Source organism: Molossus molossus, unplaced genomic scaffold (genome assembly GCF_014108415.1).
Source record: "Molossus molossus isolate mMolMol1 unplaced genomic scaffold, mMolMol1.p scaffold_m16_p_15, whole genome shotgun sequence".
Taxonomy (NCBI): Eukaryota; Metazoa; Chordata; class Mammalia; order Chiroptera; family Molossidae; genus Molossus; species Molossus molossus.
In genome coordinates, this window is record NW_023425350.1 from 44,616,847 (window position 1) to 44,634,220 (window position 17,374).

The 17,374-nt window shown below is 43.6% G+C and overlaps 1 protein-coding gene and 1 non-coding gene across 2 annotated transcripts in view; one reads left to right on the top strand and one right to left on the bottom strand.

Moving 5' to 3' along the window:
- The first annotated feature begins 943 nt into the window (after positions 1-943).
- B3GNT2 (UDP-GlcNAc:betaGal beta-1,3-N-acetylglucosaminyltransferase 2) overlaps positions 944-17,374 on the top strand; it is a 43,802-nt gene continuing 27,371 nt past the window's right edge. The window contains exon 1 of the mRNA XM_036262714.1: positions 944-1,159. The gene's annotated coding sequence lies outside the window, so the exon portion shown is untranslated. The remainder of the gene's footprint in view (positions 1,160-17,374) is intronic.
- Positions 3,411-3,516, bottom strand: LOC118631351. Its single transcript, XR_004959821.1, has one exon. It is a non-coding gene; the product is annotated as a U6 spliceosomal RNA (small nuclear RNA).

A 17,374-nucleotide genomic window follows, 5' to 3' on the forward strand; every position in this document is an offset into this window, starting at 1 on the left:
TGCGTCTGTGGTCCTCAGAGTTCTGGCGGGTCGGTGTCGTTGGCACCAAGTCCCCGTCCAGCCCCGGGGAGCGCGCGCGCGCTCGCGTGTGTCTGTGTGATCCAGTTCAGCCATTAGGTTACACCTAGATACACGCCCTGCCCCTTAGGCCCAGCCTCTGGGAACTTTGCGTTTTCGTATTCCCAAGACACCCATGGAACCTCGAGGAAACTTGCAGGACATCGCAAGAACTAAAACTTCCCCTTCAGCCACGTCCTAGGCAGCTTCATAAATCTGAAGATAAGGTGGCAAAGAGGGCACCACCCTAAGCCTTGGCATCGAGGGCATCATTTGGGCACCTAACAAGTGGCAGCAGGTGGTGGATGGGCAGAGAGCATTGGTGAAGTCCCACTTTGGCCGTGGTTCCCCCTTCCCCCACCTACCACGGTGGAACCTCGGGTTTTGCGGGGATGCACCCACCCAAGCACTTGAGGTATGGCGGATCCGGTATAGGTCCAGTCACAAACTGTCTCCAGCCAGAAAAGGTCACTAGAGCCCTCCCGAGGCCATGTGTTTAATCCACCAACATCAGACGTAGAGGAGCGACCTACAGCTGGAGGGATTTAGGTTGGACCAGAAATGGAATGTAGTTCTTTTGAACTTCTAGCTGCCCCGTTTTTCCGAAGAGTCTGCTTCCTGGGGTCCCAGCCTCCAGCTTAACCTTTTGCTTCCCAGAGGCTCCCGGGAAGCCAGAAGTAGCGCAAGCCCGGATGGGTCCTGGGCGCTGTCTAGTTGACAGGAGGAGAGCTGGGCCTTACCCAAACTTGGGGCGCGGGGCGGCGGGCGGGGCTGGGAGGTGACGTGAGGGGCGGTGCCGGGCCTGATAGGCTTGTCGGGCGGGGGCGGGGACGGTGCCGCGCCCCGGAGCCCAGGGCGGTGACTGGGCGGGGAGCTGGAACCCAGAGAGAGGCGCCGCTGCGGAGACGGCAACAAGTGCGGGAGCCGTTCCGAGCCGGAGCTGTCCCCGCCGCCGACATCGCCGGGCCGCCAGTCGAGGGCGCAACGCATGGAGCGTGAGCGGCGGCGGTCGCCGGGCTGAGCCGCGCCGAGCGGCCGGGACGTGGATGTGGCCGCGATATCCCGCCCCCGCCCCGCCGAGCAGGAGCTGCTCCCGGACAAGGTAGGGCCGGGCGAGTGTGCACCCTCGCCGCTTCTCTCCCCACTTTCTCCTCCCCCACGACTTCCCCAGGCCAGCGCTGCTCCCCCGCACTGCTCCCTGTATCGCCACCGCAGCCCCCTCGTCACTGGCCTCCCTCCTCTTCACCCCTAACCTCGTTCCTCGCCGGCTCTGGCTTCGTACCGGCGACTTAGTGGAGGAAACCGTCTCCAGGTGGCTCCGACCGCATTTATTGTCCTCCCACCCCCGCTCTGCGCTACCTTCCTAACCTTAAACTTTAAAGGAAGAGGATAATGAAACCCCACGGCAGCGTGTCTTTGGAGCTCGTTGCCCCATTCCACCCCCACCCTACCCCCGGGCCCGGGGATCGGGGACATCCCCCGCGTATGCTGCACCCCAACTTCCGGGGGAGCCTGCGCCGGGGTGCTGCAGGCAATGTGAAGGGGCTTGTGGGGCCGGGCGTCCTCTTCTGGGTTGCTCCGGCATTTAGGGGCGGAGGGCCGTGAGTGGATTTGCGCCGGCACCCTGGCACCCCACACTCGCATTGCGTTGGTCTCCCGTGCCGCAGGGGGAGATCAGGTGTTTAGTGAGCCAAAGAGGCGCCACGGCCGCTCCCCGCCCCCAGCTGCCTGCCACTGCCACCTCCGAGTCCCCAAAGACTGGTTTCTACGAAACTTAGGGAGAACCTTTTGCTTTGACCTCTAAAAAAATATTCCACAGTGCCGGCGTTGAATGATTAACCAGGCTGAGACCTGAGGAGGGGGAAGGGTGGGTGCTGCGGGAAGCGCGTCCAACCAGCCTCTGCCAAACACCTCGCGGGAGGGTGGGCGCTGAGACGCTGGGTGGGCGCTTCGCGCGGGCTGTGGGCGCAGGTCCTGGCCGCTACCGGGCGACGACAGGCGGTTCCTTCAGGAGTCAGTGAAACCGAGTTACCTTAATTTTCAGGCCGTGGTACTTTACACTCAGCCCCGCTCCCCATGAGCTCCCCCACAAGTGCACAGCGCGAAAGCCCATCTGTGAAAATAACATGTACATTTTAAACCCGGGTTGTCGAGGAGGCTCTCTTTTGCCAGAAAGGTGGGGCGGGGGGTATGCTTGTATTTGCTTCCCTACCCCCGTGGCCTCCTGAACCTCCGAATCTTCCTGGAACGATAGTTTAAAGCAAATATATCATGTTCTCCTGCCCCTCCCTTGTTGGAGGCTTGCTTTACATTTCAGATTGCGAAGCCAGTTGGTGAATATGGGCTTCTACTTCTTATAAAATTTTTTTCCAGTGTAATTGTGTCTCTGGAGGTGATGGGATGGTTAACGATGAGAGGCTGACTGGCCAGGACTGGAACCGAAAGGCGGGGACCGAGGTGATCCCAGTCCAAGGGCTTTCCAGCCGTCTGGTCTGAGGTCGCACCCATGCAGATCTTGACAGCTGACCCAAGGGCTGGGCGGTCACTTCCCACTGTCCTAGTTCCCACTTCTGTTTCTTTTGAATAGAGGTTATTAAGCCTGGTGGAATTTGGAAGAGTTACACAGAGTTTCTGTATTCTTAAATCAGATTAGATTTTAAGACCAGATTGAATAAACCTTTCCCCCTATGCCCAGCCTTTACAAATGTCTTTATCTTTAAATCCTTTTGAAATTACTTTTTCCGTTTGGAATACTGTGTTTCCCCTTAGGAATCTCCCTTCCAGCAGGTGCTCACTGCTCTCCATTTAGTTTTAGTGCAGATGGTAGGTGTATGGTGAAAGGTCTAATTTTCCACAAAAGTTCAAAGTTCCCACCCTCACTGTTCACTAATCTGGATTCTGTCAGGTACTATTCGGTAACCCTGGGCAAGTTTAGCATCCCAGCCTCATTTTCCATATCTAGTTTGGGGGATGGAAAGGTCTGCTCTAACAGATTGTTTTTGAGGACAAATAGTTGTCAAACACCTAGCTTTGCATCATGGCAGTTAAGTGCTTAATGAGTGGTAGACATTGTGTCATCGGTACAGAAGGTCCTCCATGCATCAACTTCCCCTTAAACAAAAAACAGTAACCGGTGTGGAAATGGTTTGGATTTGTCTGATTGAGGCTGAAACCAGCCAAATTTGGCAGATGCCGATAGTTTTTAAAGACCAAGGAATATGGTAGTCTTTTGAGGGATATAAACATAATATACTTGTAAAATTCATGAATTGATTTTTTCCTGGGTTTTTGATGGAGGATGAGTATATAGATGAGTTGTAGTTTTGAATATTTTCTTGTTATTTTTATTTTTTAGAAATATGGGACGCTTCACGAATTTCATGCCATCCTTGAGCAGGGGCCATGCTGAGCTTCTCTGTATTGTTCCAATTTTAATATATGTGCTCCCGAAGCGAGCACTGAATGTTTCCTTGTTTTTAAAAAATAACAATTTATTTCTCTAATTATAAGATACTAAAGTTGCTAAAAAATAGAAAAGTGGAACTGGTAATTTATGGTTGATTTTTCCATTGATTTTTAGAGAGAGAGTAGAAGGGAGGGAGGGGGGGAGAGAGAGAGAAACATCCATGTGATAGAGACACATAGGTTGGTTGCCTCTTGCACACTCCCTGATGGAGGCAGGGATCGAACCTGCAACCCAAACATAGGCCCTATTCCAGGAATCGAACCTGAGTGCTTTCTGTCTGCGGGCAGATGCTCTTAACTGCTGAGCCAAACTGGCCAGGGTTAAATGAGTGGCTTTTTTTCTTAAAATTTTTTTTCTTTATGGATTTTTAGAGAGAGAGGAAGGGAGAGGGGGAGAGAGAAACATCGATTGGCCACCTCCTGCATGCCCCCACTGGGGATTTGGCCCACAACCTGGGCATGTGCCCTGACTAGGAATCCAACCAGGGACCTCTTGGTGCCTGGATCGATGCTCAATCACTGAGCCACACCAGCAGGGTGGCATTTTTCTTTTTTTTCAATAAAAGAGTTACATTAGGAAATTAATGAGAGTCCAAAAAAATTATTAATCATTTTGCTTTACATGATGCATTGTTGGTATAAAGCTAAGATGTTCTTGATAGAAATGTGTGGGACTTGTAAAGCAGATTCAGGGATAAGAAAAAAGGTGGTGAAATCTTTTGTTTCTCAAAGAAAATTTAAAACTTTAAGTTTTAGTTTTCTAGTAATGCTGATTTAACACAAAATCAAACATAAGTTAGGGATGCTGACCTGGAGCTGTGAAAGTGCCTGAAGCACACTCTGTTCTTAGCATCCTTGCTCATTGTTTTTAATTCTTTCCCATTTGCTTAATAGCTACAATATTTGACTCTATTCATGGTTTTTTTTGACAGTTTTATTGGACATTTTATTAAAGACAAAATTAATAAATGCAAATGGCTACTTTTATAAACATTGAGATTCTTGCATCTGGGCTAATATTCGGTTATGTAATTTATTGCAACACACCAATGGTGGTGTATAAATTACCAATACTAAATAATTTTTATAAAAGGCCTTTTGATCTTATATATGCAAATGCCCAGGGGAAACTAAAATCATTTCAGTCAATTGTCTGACATTTCTAGTTTGTACAGAACGCTAAACTGTGAATTAAACCGGACTCTGACAATTTGAAAGTTGAGTTTCCTGGCTTGAATAATTGAAAGCACTTAGTAAAGACCACAGCACATAAACCGGACAGGTGTGGATCCAGCTGCCTTCTCCCTACCCTCCAATGTGGGATAACTATTACTAGGTGCTTGCCAAGTATGTCTCCACATTGTAGGATGGATAAATTCTTCCCTCTCGAGAGGCAATTACTGTTTGAATAGGAGGTGTATGCATAATAAGAGGTGGGATAACGCTTTGAGAGAATTGATGTAATGATTTCATCATCAAAGGCTGGTGATGAGGCTTTGCTAGTCTGAACAAAGCTTCTGTGGGAAGAACTTGTTACTTGTGAAGAATTCGTTATTAGGGCATGGAAAAAGTTATTTGTATGAGTTTTCTATTTGTTACAATTCTGAGTTGAGATTTTGCACTCACCCTGTGTTGCTGCCACTGTGAGTTTTATCCTTTTTGCCCATTAGCTTTGTCTTCTTGTCTTAATTTGTGTAACAAAACTCAAACTTCTTTGGAGAGTTAGTATTATTGATACATTTATAACAAATGTCTGGAAATATTTGGTGTAATTTTAGGTTTAGGTGTTTGCATAGATAGCTCTAAGAATGTTGTTACAAATTATTTTCTGTACATCTATGAACATTCCCTTGGAGCAGGGTTTAAAATTGTTTTTATTCTCACGTGGCCACAGAGGGGAAATTCCCACTAGCCAGGAAATTGGTACTTTCTACTTTTCATTCTGCGGCATTTAAACATAGATTTATTATTCTGGTTTCTTCACTCTGGTGTGGTTAGGATGTATGTTGTTTACCAGAATGTTTTTAAAAACTGATTTTCCAAGAGAATCAATTCTAGATTGTGGCCATGTTCTGTCAGTAGCCATGCGGTGATTTAGTTGTTGAGGGCATGAACGTGGAATCCATCAAATAAGGTTTTTTTTTGTTTTTGTTTTTGTTTTTTAACTTCAGGTATAGCATACAGTAAAGTGTGCGAAGTGCACTAATATTAAGTGTGCAATTCATAAATATGTGTCCACTACCCATCAAAAAGTAAACATTTTCAGTAGCCCAGAAGGTGCCTGTGCCCCTTTTTAGTCAGTCAGTATTTATCCACAGAGGGAACTGATATTCTGACTTATATTATCTTAGATGTGACTCATGTCATCACAGATTGGTTTTGTCTGTTCTTGAACTTCACATTAGTGTAATTACAGAATCATACAGTGTGTAGTGTAGTCTTTTATGAAACAGACCGAATTTGAGTTTCATTTTGCAACTTACTGTGTGACTGTGGTTACTGTGTGACTAAATTACTTAACCTTTCTGAGCCTCAGTTTCTTTCGTTTTAAAATATGTTTTCATTGATTTTTAGAGAGAGGGGAACAGGAATAGGGAGGGGGAGAGAAAGAGGGTGGGGGAGAGAGAAAGAGAAAGAAACATGAGAGACATACATTGATCAGCTGCCTCTTGCATGTCCCCTACTGGGGATGGAGCCCAAAACCCTGTCATGTGCCTCTCAGTGCATGGGATGACGCTCAACCAACTGAGCCATGCTGCCCAGGGCTGAGCCTCAGTTTCTCCTTTGTGACAGGGGAGTTAAAACTCCCTATTTGCTAAAAAAATTAATATGATGAAACATCTAAAATACCTAGCACTGTACCTGACATGCAGTTTCCTCATTCCCATTTTATTTCTTTAAAAAGGTAATAATAACAAAAGCAACTATATAATATGTGTTTTGATAGCTGTTTCATTATAAATTTATAAATGTTTCTCATGGAAACTTAGAGACCAAATCTTGATTCAGCACTTTGTTTATGTAGTATTTAGCTTAAATAAGACATATAATTTCTTGATAGTTGATCCCCTATTATTTTTAGTTGACAGTTACTCTCTAAGTCATGAGATGACCGTCATTGAAATGTTCCATTCAGAGATGACTGGTCATCTGTGTGATATAATCTAGTGTGCAGAAGAGTGCAGTGATGATAGCCAATTTACACTCTATTATAAGGCCCATGGAAGAGTTTACTTTTTTTTGTTTGTTTGTTTGTTTGTTTTGTTTTTTTATCCTCACCCGAGGACATTTTTCCATTTTTTGTTCAGGTAGATTGGGAGGGAGAGAGAGGAACAGAGAGAGAGAGAGAAACATCGATGCGAAAGGAACACATCGAGTGGCTGCCACCCGAACAACCCACCAGGGCCGGGGACAAACTGCAACCGAGGTACGCGCCCTTAGTGGGAACCAAACCCGGGTCTCTCAGGACCGCAGGCCGACGCTCTAACCGCTGAACCAAACCGGCCAGGGCGGAAGAGTTTACTTTTGATAAGAGGAATCAGTAAGTGTCCAGGATGCCCAGAATAAAATTTATAACTTTATGTTTTGTGAAATAATTATTTCAGAAATGAAAGCACAGGGCCAGTTGTTAATTGCATGCTTCAGACAAGCCATTTAAATGTTTTCATCTTACTCTATAATATGAAAATGTTATAATCTTACTCTGTAAGTGATATATATTCAATGTTCAATGGCTTCACATCCCAGTGTTTTGGTAGTTTTATTGGATACTCTTTTGGGAGCCATTCAAAAAAATTTTTATTAAGTTTATTGGGTGACATTGGTTAATAAAAGTATATAGGTTTCAGGTATACAGTTCTATACTACATCATCTGTATATTGTATTGTGTGTTCACCACCCAAAGTCAAGTCTCTTTCCATCATTTATTATCCCCTCTTTACCCTCTTCTACCTCCCCCCACCTCCCTTTCCCTCTGGTAAGCACCATACTGTTATCTGTGTCTATGAGAATCTGTTTTATTTTCTGCTTAATCCCTTCACCTATTTCACCTAGCCTCCCAACCTCCCTTCCCTCTAACATCCGTCAGTCTTTCTGTATCTATGTGTCTGGTTTTTTTTTTTAATCCTCACCCGAGGACATTTTTGCATTTATCTCCAGATAGAGCAGGAGAGGAGTGGGGAAGATAGAGAGAGAAACATCGGTGTGAGAGAGTATGTGTCTGTTTTTATTTTGTTCATTAGTTTATTTTTTTTTATTAGATTCCACATATAAGTGAAATCATATGGCACTTGTCTTTCTCTGACTGGCTTATTTCACTTGGCATAATACTCTCCAGGTCACAAAAGATAAGATTTCCTTTTTTACGGCCACATAGTATTCCATTGTGTTAATGTACCACAGCTTAAAAAAATTTTATCTTTATTGTTGAAAGTATTACAAATGTCTCCTTTTTATCCATTTCCTTCCCCCCTTCCACAACTTTTTTTCTTTATCTACTCATCTACTGATGGGCACTTGGACTGCTTCCAAATCTTGGCTATTATAAATAACACTGCAGTGTTTCTTTGGATATAGTCCCAGAATCTCTGGGTCATATGGCAGTACCATTTTTTAAATTTTGAGGAAACCCCATACTATTTTCTACAGTGACTGCACCAGTTTGCATTTCCACAGTGTATGAGGGTTCCGAGGGTTCCCTATTCTCCACATCTTCACCAACACTTATTTTGTTGATGATAGCCATTCTGACAGGTGTGAGGTAATATCTCATTGTGATTGGTTTTAATTTGCATTTCTCTGCAAATTAGACTATCTTGAGCATCTTTTTATAGGTCTGGCCATCCGTATGTCTTCTTTGGAGAAGTGTCTATTCAGGTCCATGCGCATTTTTAAATTGGATTGCTTGTTTTTTTGGTGTTCAGTTGTGTAAGTTCTTTATAAATTTTGGATATTAACCCCCTATCAGACTTATCATTGGCAAATATGTTCTCCCATTCAGTGGGTTGTCTTTTAATTTTGTTGATGATGTCCTTTGCTGTGCAAAAACTTTTTTTTTGATGCAGTCTTACTTATTTATTTTTTGTTTCTCTTGCTTGAGGAGACATATCAGAAAAAAAAATATTGCTACAAGAAATGTCTTAAGATTTTAGTGCCTATGTTTGTTTTTAAAAAATTTTTTATGGCTTTAAAGTCTTTTTTTTTTTATCCTCACCCAAGGATATATATATTTTTTACATTTATCTTCAGATAGAGCAGGAGGGAGAGAGGGAGAGAGAAACATCAATTGGTTGCCACCTGCATGACCCCAACCGGGACCGGGGATGAACCGCAACCAAGGTACGTGCTCTTGGCCGGAATCGAACCTGGGACTGTTTGGTCCGCGAGCCAATACTCTAACTGTTGAGCAAAACTGCCCAGAGCTGGCTTTAAAGTCTTAATTTAAGTCTTTAATCCATTTTGAGTTTATTTTTGTGTATGGTGTAAGAAGATAGTCTAATTTCATTTTTTTGCATTGCATGTATCCAATTTTCCCAACACCATTTATTTTATTGTATTTTTTTTTTAAATTTATTTTTTATCCTCACCCGAGGACATTTTTCCATTTTTTTCCATTTTTTGTTCAGGTAGAGTGGGAGGGAGAGAGAGGAACAGAGAGAGAGAGAGAAACATCGACGTGAAAGGAACACATCGAGTGGCTGCCACCCGCACGACCGACCAGAGCCAGGGACAAACTGCAACCGAAGTACGTGCCCTTAGCGGGAACCGAACCCGGGTCTCTCTGGACCACAGGCCGACGCTCTAACCGCTGAGCCAAACCAGCCAGGGCGAACACCATTTATTGAATGGACTATCTTTACCACATTGTATGTTCTTGTCTCCTTTGTTGAATATTAATTGACCATAAAAATGAGGGTTTATTTCTGGGCTCTTTATTTCGTTTCATTGATCTATATGTCTATTTTTATACCAGTACTATGCTGTTTTGATTACTATGGCCTTGTAGTATAGTTTGATATCAGATAGCATGATTCCTCCAACTTTGTTCTTTTTTCTCAAGATTGCTCTCAATTTGGGGTCTATTATGGTTCCATATAAATATTTAGAATATTTGTTCTAGTTGGAAATAACGCCATTGGTATCTTCATAGGAATTGTGTTAAATCTATAAATTGCTTTGGGTAGTATGGACATTTTAATGATGTTAATTCTCCCTATCCATGAACACGGTTTATGCTTTTACGTAATTTGTATCTTCTTGAGGTTCTTTCTTCAGTGTCATAATTTTCTGAGTATAGGTCTTTTACAACCTTGGTTAAATTTATTCCAAGGCATTTTAATTTTTTTGATGCAATTGTAAATGAAAATATTTTCTTAGTTTCCCTTTCTGGTTCATTATTGGTGTATAAAAATGCAGCTGATTTCTGGATATTTATTTTGTATCCAGCTGCTTTACTGAACTCATTTATCAGTTTTAGTAGTTTTTTGGTGGAATCTTTAGGATTCTTTTTTAATTTTTTTTATCCTCACCCGAGGACATTTTTTGCATTTATCTTCAGATAGAGTGGGAGGGAGAGATGGGGGAAGAGAGACAGAGAAACATCCATGTGAGAGACACATCAACTGGTCGCCACCCACACAACCTCAATCAGAGCTGGGGACAAACTGCAACCAAGGTACAAGCCCTTAGCGGAAACCAAACTTGGGACTCTCCGGTCTTGGCCGACGCTCTAACCGCTGAGCAAAACTGGCCAGGGTTAGGATTCTTTATATACAGTATCACGTCATCTACAAATAATGAGTGTTACTTCTTCCTTTCCAATTTGGATACCTTTTATTTCTTTTTGTCTGATTGCTATGGTTAGGACTTCCACTACTATGCTGAATCAGAGTGGTGAAAATGGGCATCCCTGTCTTGTTCCTGATCTTAAGAGAAATGCTTTTAGTTTTTGGCCATTGAGTATAATGTCTGTGAGTTTGTCACATATGGCTTTTTTTTCTTTATTGATTTGAGAGAGAGAGAGAGAGAGAGAGAGAGAGAGAGAGAGAGGTAAACATCGACGAGAGAGAACATCGATTGGCCACTTCCTGCATGCCCCGCACTGGGCATTTGGCCCACATCCTGGGCATGTGCCCTGACCGGGAATTGAAGCAGCGACCTTTTGGTGCATGGGTTGATGCTCAGTCACTGAGCCACACAAGCCTGGCCATATGGCTTTGTTACATTGAGGTATGTTCCCACTATTCCCACTTTGCTGAGAGTTTTTATTATAAAGGGGTGCTGGATTTTAACAGATGCTTTTTATGCATCTATTGATAAGATCATGTGGTCTGCTTTTGCTGTGTTCCATAGATTTTTGGGTTGTTATGTTGTCATTTTGATTTGTTTCAAGGTGTTTTTTTATTTCTTCTTGAACTCATTGTTAATCCACTCACTGTTTGGTAACATTTTATTTAGCCTCCATGTTTTCATGTGTTTTTCAGTTTTTTCTTGTGAATGATTTCTAGTTTCATACCATTATGGTCAGAGAAGGTGCTGGATATGCTTTCAGTCGTTTTAAATTTATTGAGATTTGTTTTGTCTCCTAACATGAGGTCAGTCCTAGAAAATGTTTCATGTGACTTGAAAAGAATATACAGTGGACCCTTGGTTCTTGAACTTAATTCGTTCCTGAAGGCTGTTTGAGAAGCGATTTGTTTGAAAATGGAATAATTTATCCCATTAAAAATAGTATGTATTGAATTAATCTGTTTCAGACTCTCAAATGAGTCCCTGTTTTAACCTTTCTTGTATACAGTATATGTCTAATATACTTTTTAATCTGTGAACAAACACTTTTCTTAAATTTATCATACCACCCCCTTCTAGCCTTAGATGAATCGCTGTCACTTGTTCCAGGGGTGTGTTTCAGGGGGTCAGTATGCAGCATCTTCGCTTATTCACATATCACTGCCTCCAAAATGCAGTCAGTAGCTAACTGCTTTTTGTTTATACACATCAACAGCAGTTTTCAATGTCTGCAGCTGCCTGAGATCATTGTTTCTTTCACACCCATAGCAACATTAGCACTTGGTGACCCTTTTATGTTTTAAAATTGTGCTAATCGGTTGATTTTGCTGCAAGAAAAGCATTTTCTTCTTTGTTTGTTGCGGAGAGATAGATGCTTTTTGTCATGCTGAGGTATCTGCATGAAAGGGTTGTCAGGTTAAAAACCCAAGTTTGGCTGAGACATTTGGAAACAGGTTTGACTCTACATTCTACTGTTTTGGGGTGAAATGCTCTGTAAATATCAATTAAATCCATCCGATGTAGTGTGTCATTGAAGGCCACTATTTCCTTGTTGATTATCTGTCTGGAAGATCTAGCCATTGATGTCAATGGGGTTAAAATTCCCTATTGTAGCCCTGGCCCATGTGGTTTAGTTGATTGATCATGGTTCTGTGCACTGAAAAGTCTTCGGTTCAATTCCTGGTCAGGGCACATACCCAGGTTGCAGGTTCGATGCCTGGTCAAGGTGTGTGCAGGAGGCAACCAATTGATGTTTCACTCTCACAGCTATGTTCTCTTTCTCTCTCCCGCTCCCTTCTTCTCTCTCTAAAAAAGAAATAAAAGCATATTTTAGAAAACCCCCTCTTACCACTGTATTACTGTCGACCTCTCCTTTATATCATTCAATATTTGCTTTATGTATTTAGATGCTCCCATGTTGGATATATAAATGTTTACTAGGCTTATATCTTCTTGTTGGATCAATCCCTTTAGCATTATTTGTGTCTTGTTATGTCCTTTGTTTTGAAGTCTTTTTTTGTCAGATACAAATACTGCTACCCAGCTTTGTTTTCATCTTCAGTGGCATGCAATATTTTTTTTTCCATCCCTTTACTTTTAGTCTGTGTGTATTTTTCTTTCTGAGGTGGGTGTTTTGTAGACAGCATATATATGGGTCTTGTTTTCTTATCCATTCAGCTACCCTGTGTCTTTTGTTTTTTGGGTTTTTTTTGGTATGTGCCCCTAGCCGCTAGGGCCTAGCAGGAACTGAACCTGGGACTCTCTGGTCCGCAGGCTGATGCTCCAACCGTTGAGCCAAACTGGCCAGGGCCTACCCTGTGTCTTTCGATTGGAGCATATAAGCTATTTCCATTTAAAGTGATTATTGATAGGTATGTATTTGTTGCCATTTTATTCTTTTAACTATGTTCCTCTAGGGTTTTTTTTGTTGTTTGTTCTTCTTTCTTCTCCTTTTCTTTTTCTCTTCCTACTCCTATTTCTCCTCCTCCTCCTCTTCCGTTAAGAAAACCCATTAACATTTCTTATAATTCTGGTTTGGTGGTAATGAACTCCTTTTGCTTTTTGTTGTCTGGAAAGCTCCTTATTTCTCTTTTGAATTTTAAATGATAGTCTTGTTAGGTAAAGTATCTTGGTTGTAGGTCCTTGCTTTTTACAACTTGAAATATTTCATGCCAGTCCCTTCTGACCTAAAATGTTTCTGTTGAGAAATCAGCTGACAGTCTTATGGCAGCTCCCTTGTAGGTAACTAACTGCCTTTCTTTTGTTGCTTTTAAGATTCTCTCTTTATCTTTAACCTTTGCCATTTTAATTATGATGTGTCTTGGTGTGAGCCTCTTTGGGTTCATCTTGTTTGGGGTTTTCTGTGCTTCCTGGACTTGTGTGTCTTTTTTTCTTCACCAGGTTAGGGAAGTTTTCAGTAATTATTTCTTCAAATGAGTTTTTTATTCCTTGCTGTCTCTCTGCTTATTTTGGTACCCCTATGATGTGGATATAGTTTAGATTCATGTTGTTTCAAAGGTCCCTTAAACTATCCTCATTTTTAAAAATTCATTTTATATTTTGCTTCTCTGAATGGGTGTTTTCAGCCACTTGTCTTCCAAATCACTGATTCAGTCCTCTGCTTCATCCAACTTTCTGTTTATTTCTTCTAGTGTATTCTTCATTTCAGATATTGCATTCTTCATTTCTGTCTGATTCTTTCTCTGGTTTCTATGTCCTTTGTCATACTGTCATAGTTCTCATTAGGTTCCTTGAACGTGTTTATAACCATTTTTTTTGAACTCTATATCTGGTAAATTGTTTGCCTCCATTTCATTTAGCTCTTTTTCTGAAGATTTCTCCTGTTTTTCCATTTGGGGCTTGTTTCTTTGTCTCTGCATTTTGGTTGCCTCTTTATGTTTATTCCTATGTGTTAGGTATATCTGCTATGACTCCCATTCTTGGTAGGTGGCTTTATGTAGTAGGTGTTATGTGGAACCCAATAATGCAGTCCTCTTGATCACTTGAACTGGGTGCTCCAGGAATCTCCTTTGTGTAAGTTATGTGGGCCCTCCTGTTGTAATTGAGTCTTGTTTGCTATAGGCCCGTTTGTAAATGGTGTCGACCCTCAGGCTGCTGACTGTGAGGATCGACCCTGACCACAGTTTATGAGCTGCTGTGCAGGTGCTGAGCACATGAAGTGGAATTTGCCTCAGCATGGTCTGTTGCCTACTAAGATCTCCCTTTGGATATGCTGCTTGGGAAACTAACTGGATCCTGCTCTGATGCTGTTTGAAGCTGGGCATTTGATGTGTTGGTTCTGGGCCTCTTGGGAGGGACTCTGTTGCAAACCAATATCAGATGCTGTCTGTGACTGGCCCTGGGCAACCTGTTTGGAGGTACCAAGCAATCCACAGTTTGTGGCTGCCTTTGTTGGGGCTGGGGTGTGCTCAGGAAAGACCAAGCTGTGAATCGGGGCCAGCTTTTACTAGCACTGGGCCAGAGGCAGGTAAGCAAAAGTCCCAAGGCACCCCGAATCTGCCTTCACCTGCTACCTCTGCCAGCTTCCTGATAGGCTGTTACTGAAAAGAGCCTTGGGTGGTACTTGAGTTGCATGAGGTAGGTTCTCAGGGAGTCATCAGGTAGGGGCAAGTGGTGTTCACCAGATTGATACAGGTTCAAACTCAATGCCAGTGCTGGGTCTGAGGCCTCTCAGCAAATATCCTGGGGTATACTAAGTCTAGCTGTTACCTGCCAAGTGTCCTCAGACCTTTGTGGCGGGGTGGGATCTCGGAGTCATCAGGCTGAGGCCAATAGAGTTTTCCAGCCCAAACAGACCAAGATTTGGCCGGGTGAAGAGAGGGTTCTGCACTGATTGGGCATGCGAAGGAAAAATGGCCCCTGTCCTAGAGCCACACAACTCAGTCTGTCCAAGATTCTGCCAGCAGCCTAAGCTCAACAGGGCAGGGCCACCAGGAGTCATAGGCTGGAGCTAGTGGATCTCTTATGAGGGGGAGATGCTGGTTGGTTCTGTGGCCCCAGCCCTAGAGCCGTACTAGTCAGTGTCTCCCCGATTCTGCCCAGACCTCTCAGGGCAGGGTGGGCAGCAGGTGTGCAGAGAGTGGGGCTAGAAGATCTCCCTGGAGGGGGAGGTGCCACTAATTTCACGGGAAAGTTGGGGGAATGGTTCCACCCTAAAGCTATCCCACTAAGTCACTGACACCCCCTGAGTCTGCCCAGACCTCTACACCTGAGCCCGGGCAGCTGACTCCTCAGCAGAAGACGAGGTCCCCAGGGTGGGTGACAGGGAGTCCAGAGGGTGGGGCTGTTGCATTTCCTTAGCCAGCAGTTTTCAACTGGTGTGCCCAAGAATTTTAAAACATATAGTACCTGACTATGTAATCAGAGATTCAGACCTCTTTTCCTTTAAATTGTCAAGTGACAACAGCCAACACAATAGTCATCTGGTGCAAATGAATCAGAATTATACCTAATCTTTTTGTCAGATCATCAAAAAATGTAATATATTTTTTGGTGTGCCATAGAACTTTAGTAGTTTATGTGTGCCATGAGATGAAAAAGGTTGAAAATTGCTGTCCCTGATCGGTAATTTGCATTCTTTCTAAAAGATTTTTTTTTTTTTTTCCCCATTAGGATGTTTATTTAGGGAAAGAAATCAAGATAAAGTAAAGGAAAATAAAATTAATTCTGCCATCTCTTAATACCAACTACTGTTAACTGGGTTTGGATCCTTGCAGGTGCTTTCCTCTGTACCTGTACACTTCTTGAATGAACTCAGGAGAAACACATTGCCAACACTTTAGACAAATTTATTTATTTATTTTTTATCCTCACCTGAGGACATTTTTCCATTTTTTGTTCAGATAGAGTGGGAGGGAGAGAGAGTAAGAGAGAGAGAGAGAGAGAAACATCGATGTGAAGGGACACATCGAGTGGCTGCCACCCGCACGACCAACCAGGGCCGGGGACAAACTGCAACCGAGGTACATGCCCTTAGCGGGAACCGAACCCGGGTCTCTCTGTACCGCAGGCCAACGCTCTAACCGCTGAGCCAAACCGGCCAGGGCACTTTAGACAAATTTAAACAGATTGTGTGGCCCTGTTTAGGAATACCTGGCAGAGAAGGCAGGGTGCTTTGAAGGCCTATGTTCAGGTCTGTCCCTACTCTGGCTCCTACTTGTGGCTGTACCGTTGTCATGAGTGCTGGGTCACAGTCCAGCAGAGGGACCCTGGCCTCCAGATTACAGCAAGGGAGAGGGAAAACCTGTTCTTGGAACCCCTTGCCCCATGAGACTTCACGTTGATATATTATGAAATGGGCAGTTAGTTCACTTAGATCATGCACTGATTAAATACTGAGTGTATGCTTAGTACTGTGCTTGGCCCATGCCTATTCCTAGATGGGTCAGGCACAGTTCTTGCCCTCAAGGAATGAACAGTTTGATGGAAACTCTAACCAGGAACTGATGAAATACTGCTTTGTAGAAGTGTAAGCAAAGTGCAGAATTGTGGGCTGCCATGACAGGTTCCTGAGGAAATTGTGTTTGGGCTTAGACTTCATAGGGTGAATCACTTCTAGGGCAGAGAAAGGAGGTGGGGAGTCAGTATAGCAGGTTTGGGGCAGTGTTTGTGGAAGGAGCAAATGTGGCCCCCTAGGTTTGGAGGGCAGGGTGAGTGGGAAGGGTTAACAGGACACAGTGCAGCCACGGTAACCATGCAAAGAAGTGGCACTTGATGGTTATGGAGATTATGGGGAGCCCTGGCAAGTTCTTGTGGAGAGGATGTGGTGACATGTCATAGTCAGACTTGTGTTTAGAAGGATAAGCTTGAGCCAGAGAGCTGAATAAGAAGCAATGTAATCATGGGCCTGGGGCATTTTATGGCCTTCTGATGAGGCTCCCTGCTTCCTGTTTGCCCCACAAGAGTTTATTCTCAGAAAGAAATTGGAGGAATCCATTTTTTAAAATTATTTTTTATTTTAATTTTTACCTGAGGATATTTTTCCATTGATGTTCTAGATAGAGTGGAAGGGAGGGAGGGAGGGAGAGAGAAACATTGATGTGAGAGAGAGACATTGATTGCTTGCCTCCCGCATGACCCTGACCAGGGCCAGGGATCGAAACTGCAACTCGGGTGCCTGCCCTTGACCAGGAATTGAACCCATGACCCTTCGGTCCGCAGGCTGATGCTTGAACTGCTGAGCCAAACTGGCCAGGGCTGGAGGAATCTTCAAAGAGTGAAATTACTTTATACATTTCTCTACTCAGAGTCCTCCAGCGGTTCCTCGTCTCCCTCGGAGTAAAGCCGAAGTTCTGCCAGGCCCTTGGCTCAATGCGCTGCAGCCACATTGGTCTCCGAGCTAGCCTGCCTCTGGCCTTTGCACCGGCTGTTCCTTCTTCCTGGACTTGCCCCTACTCCCTACCCCCACCTCCGCTATGAGAAGAGAGGCTTTCTGTGACCATCCTTATCCTCATCCCCTGCACTCTGCTTTATATTTTGTTTAAGCACTTACCTACCTTACGAAAATTGACCATATAACTTTATTCTTCATTGTCTGTTTTTAAA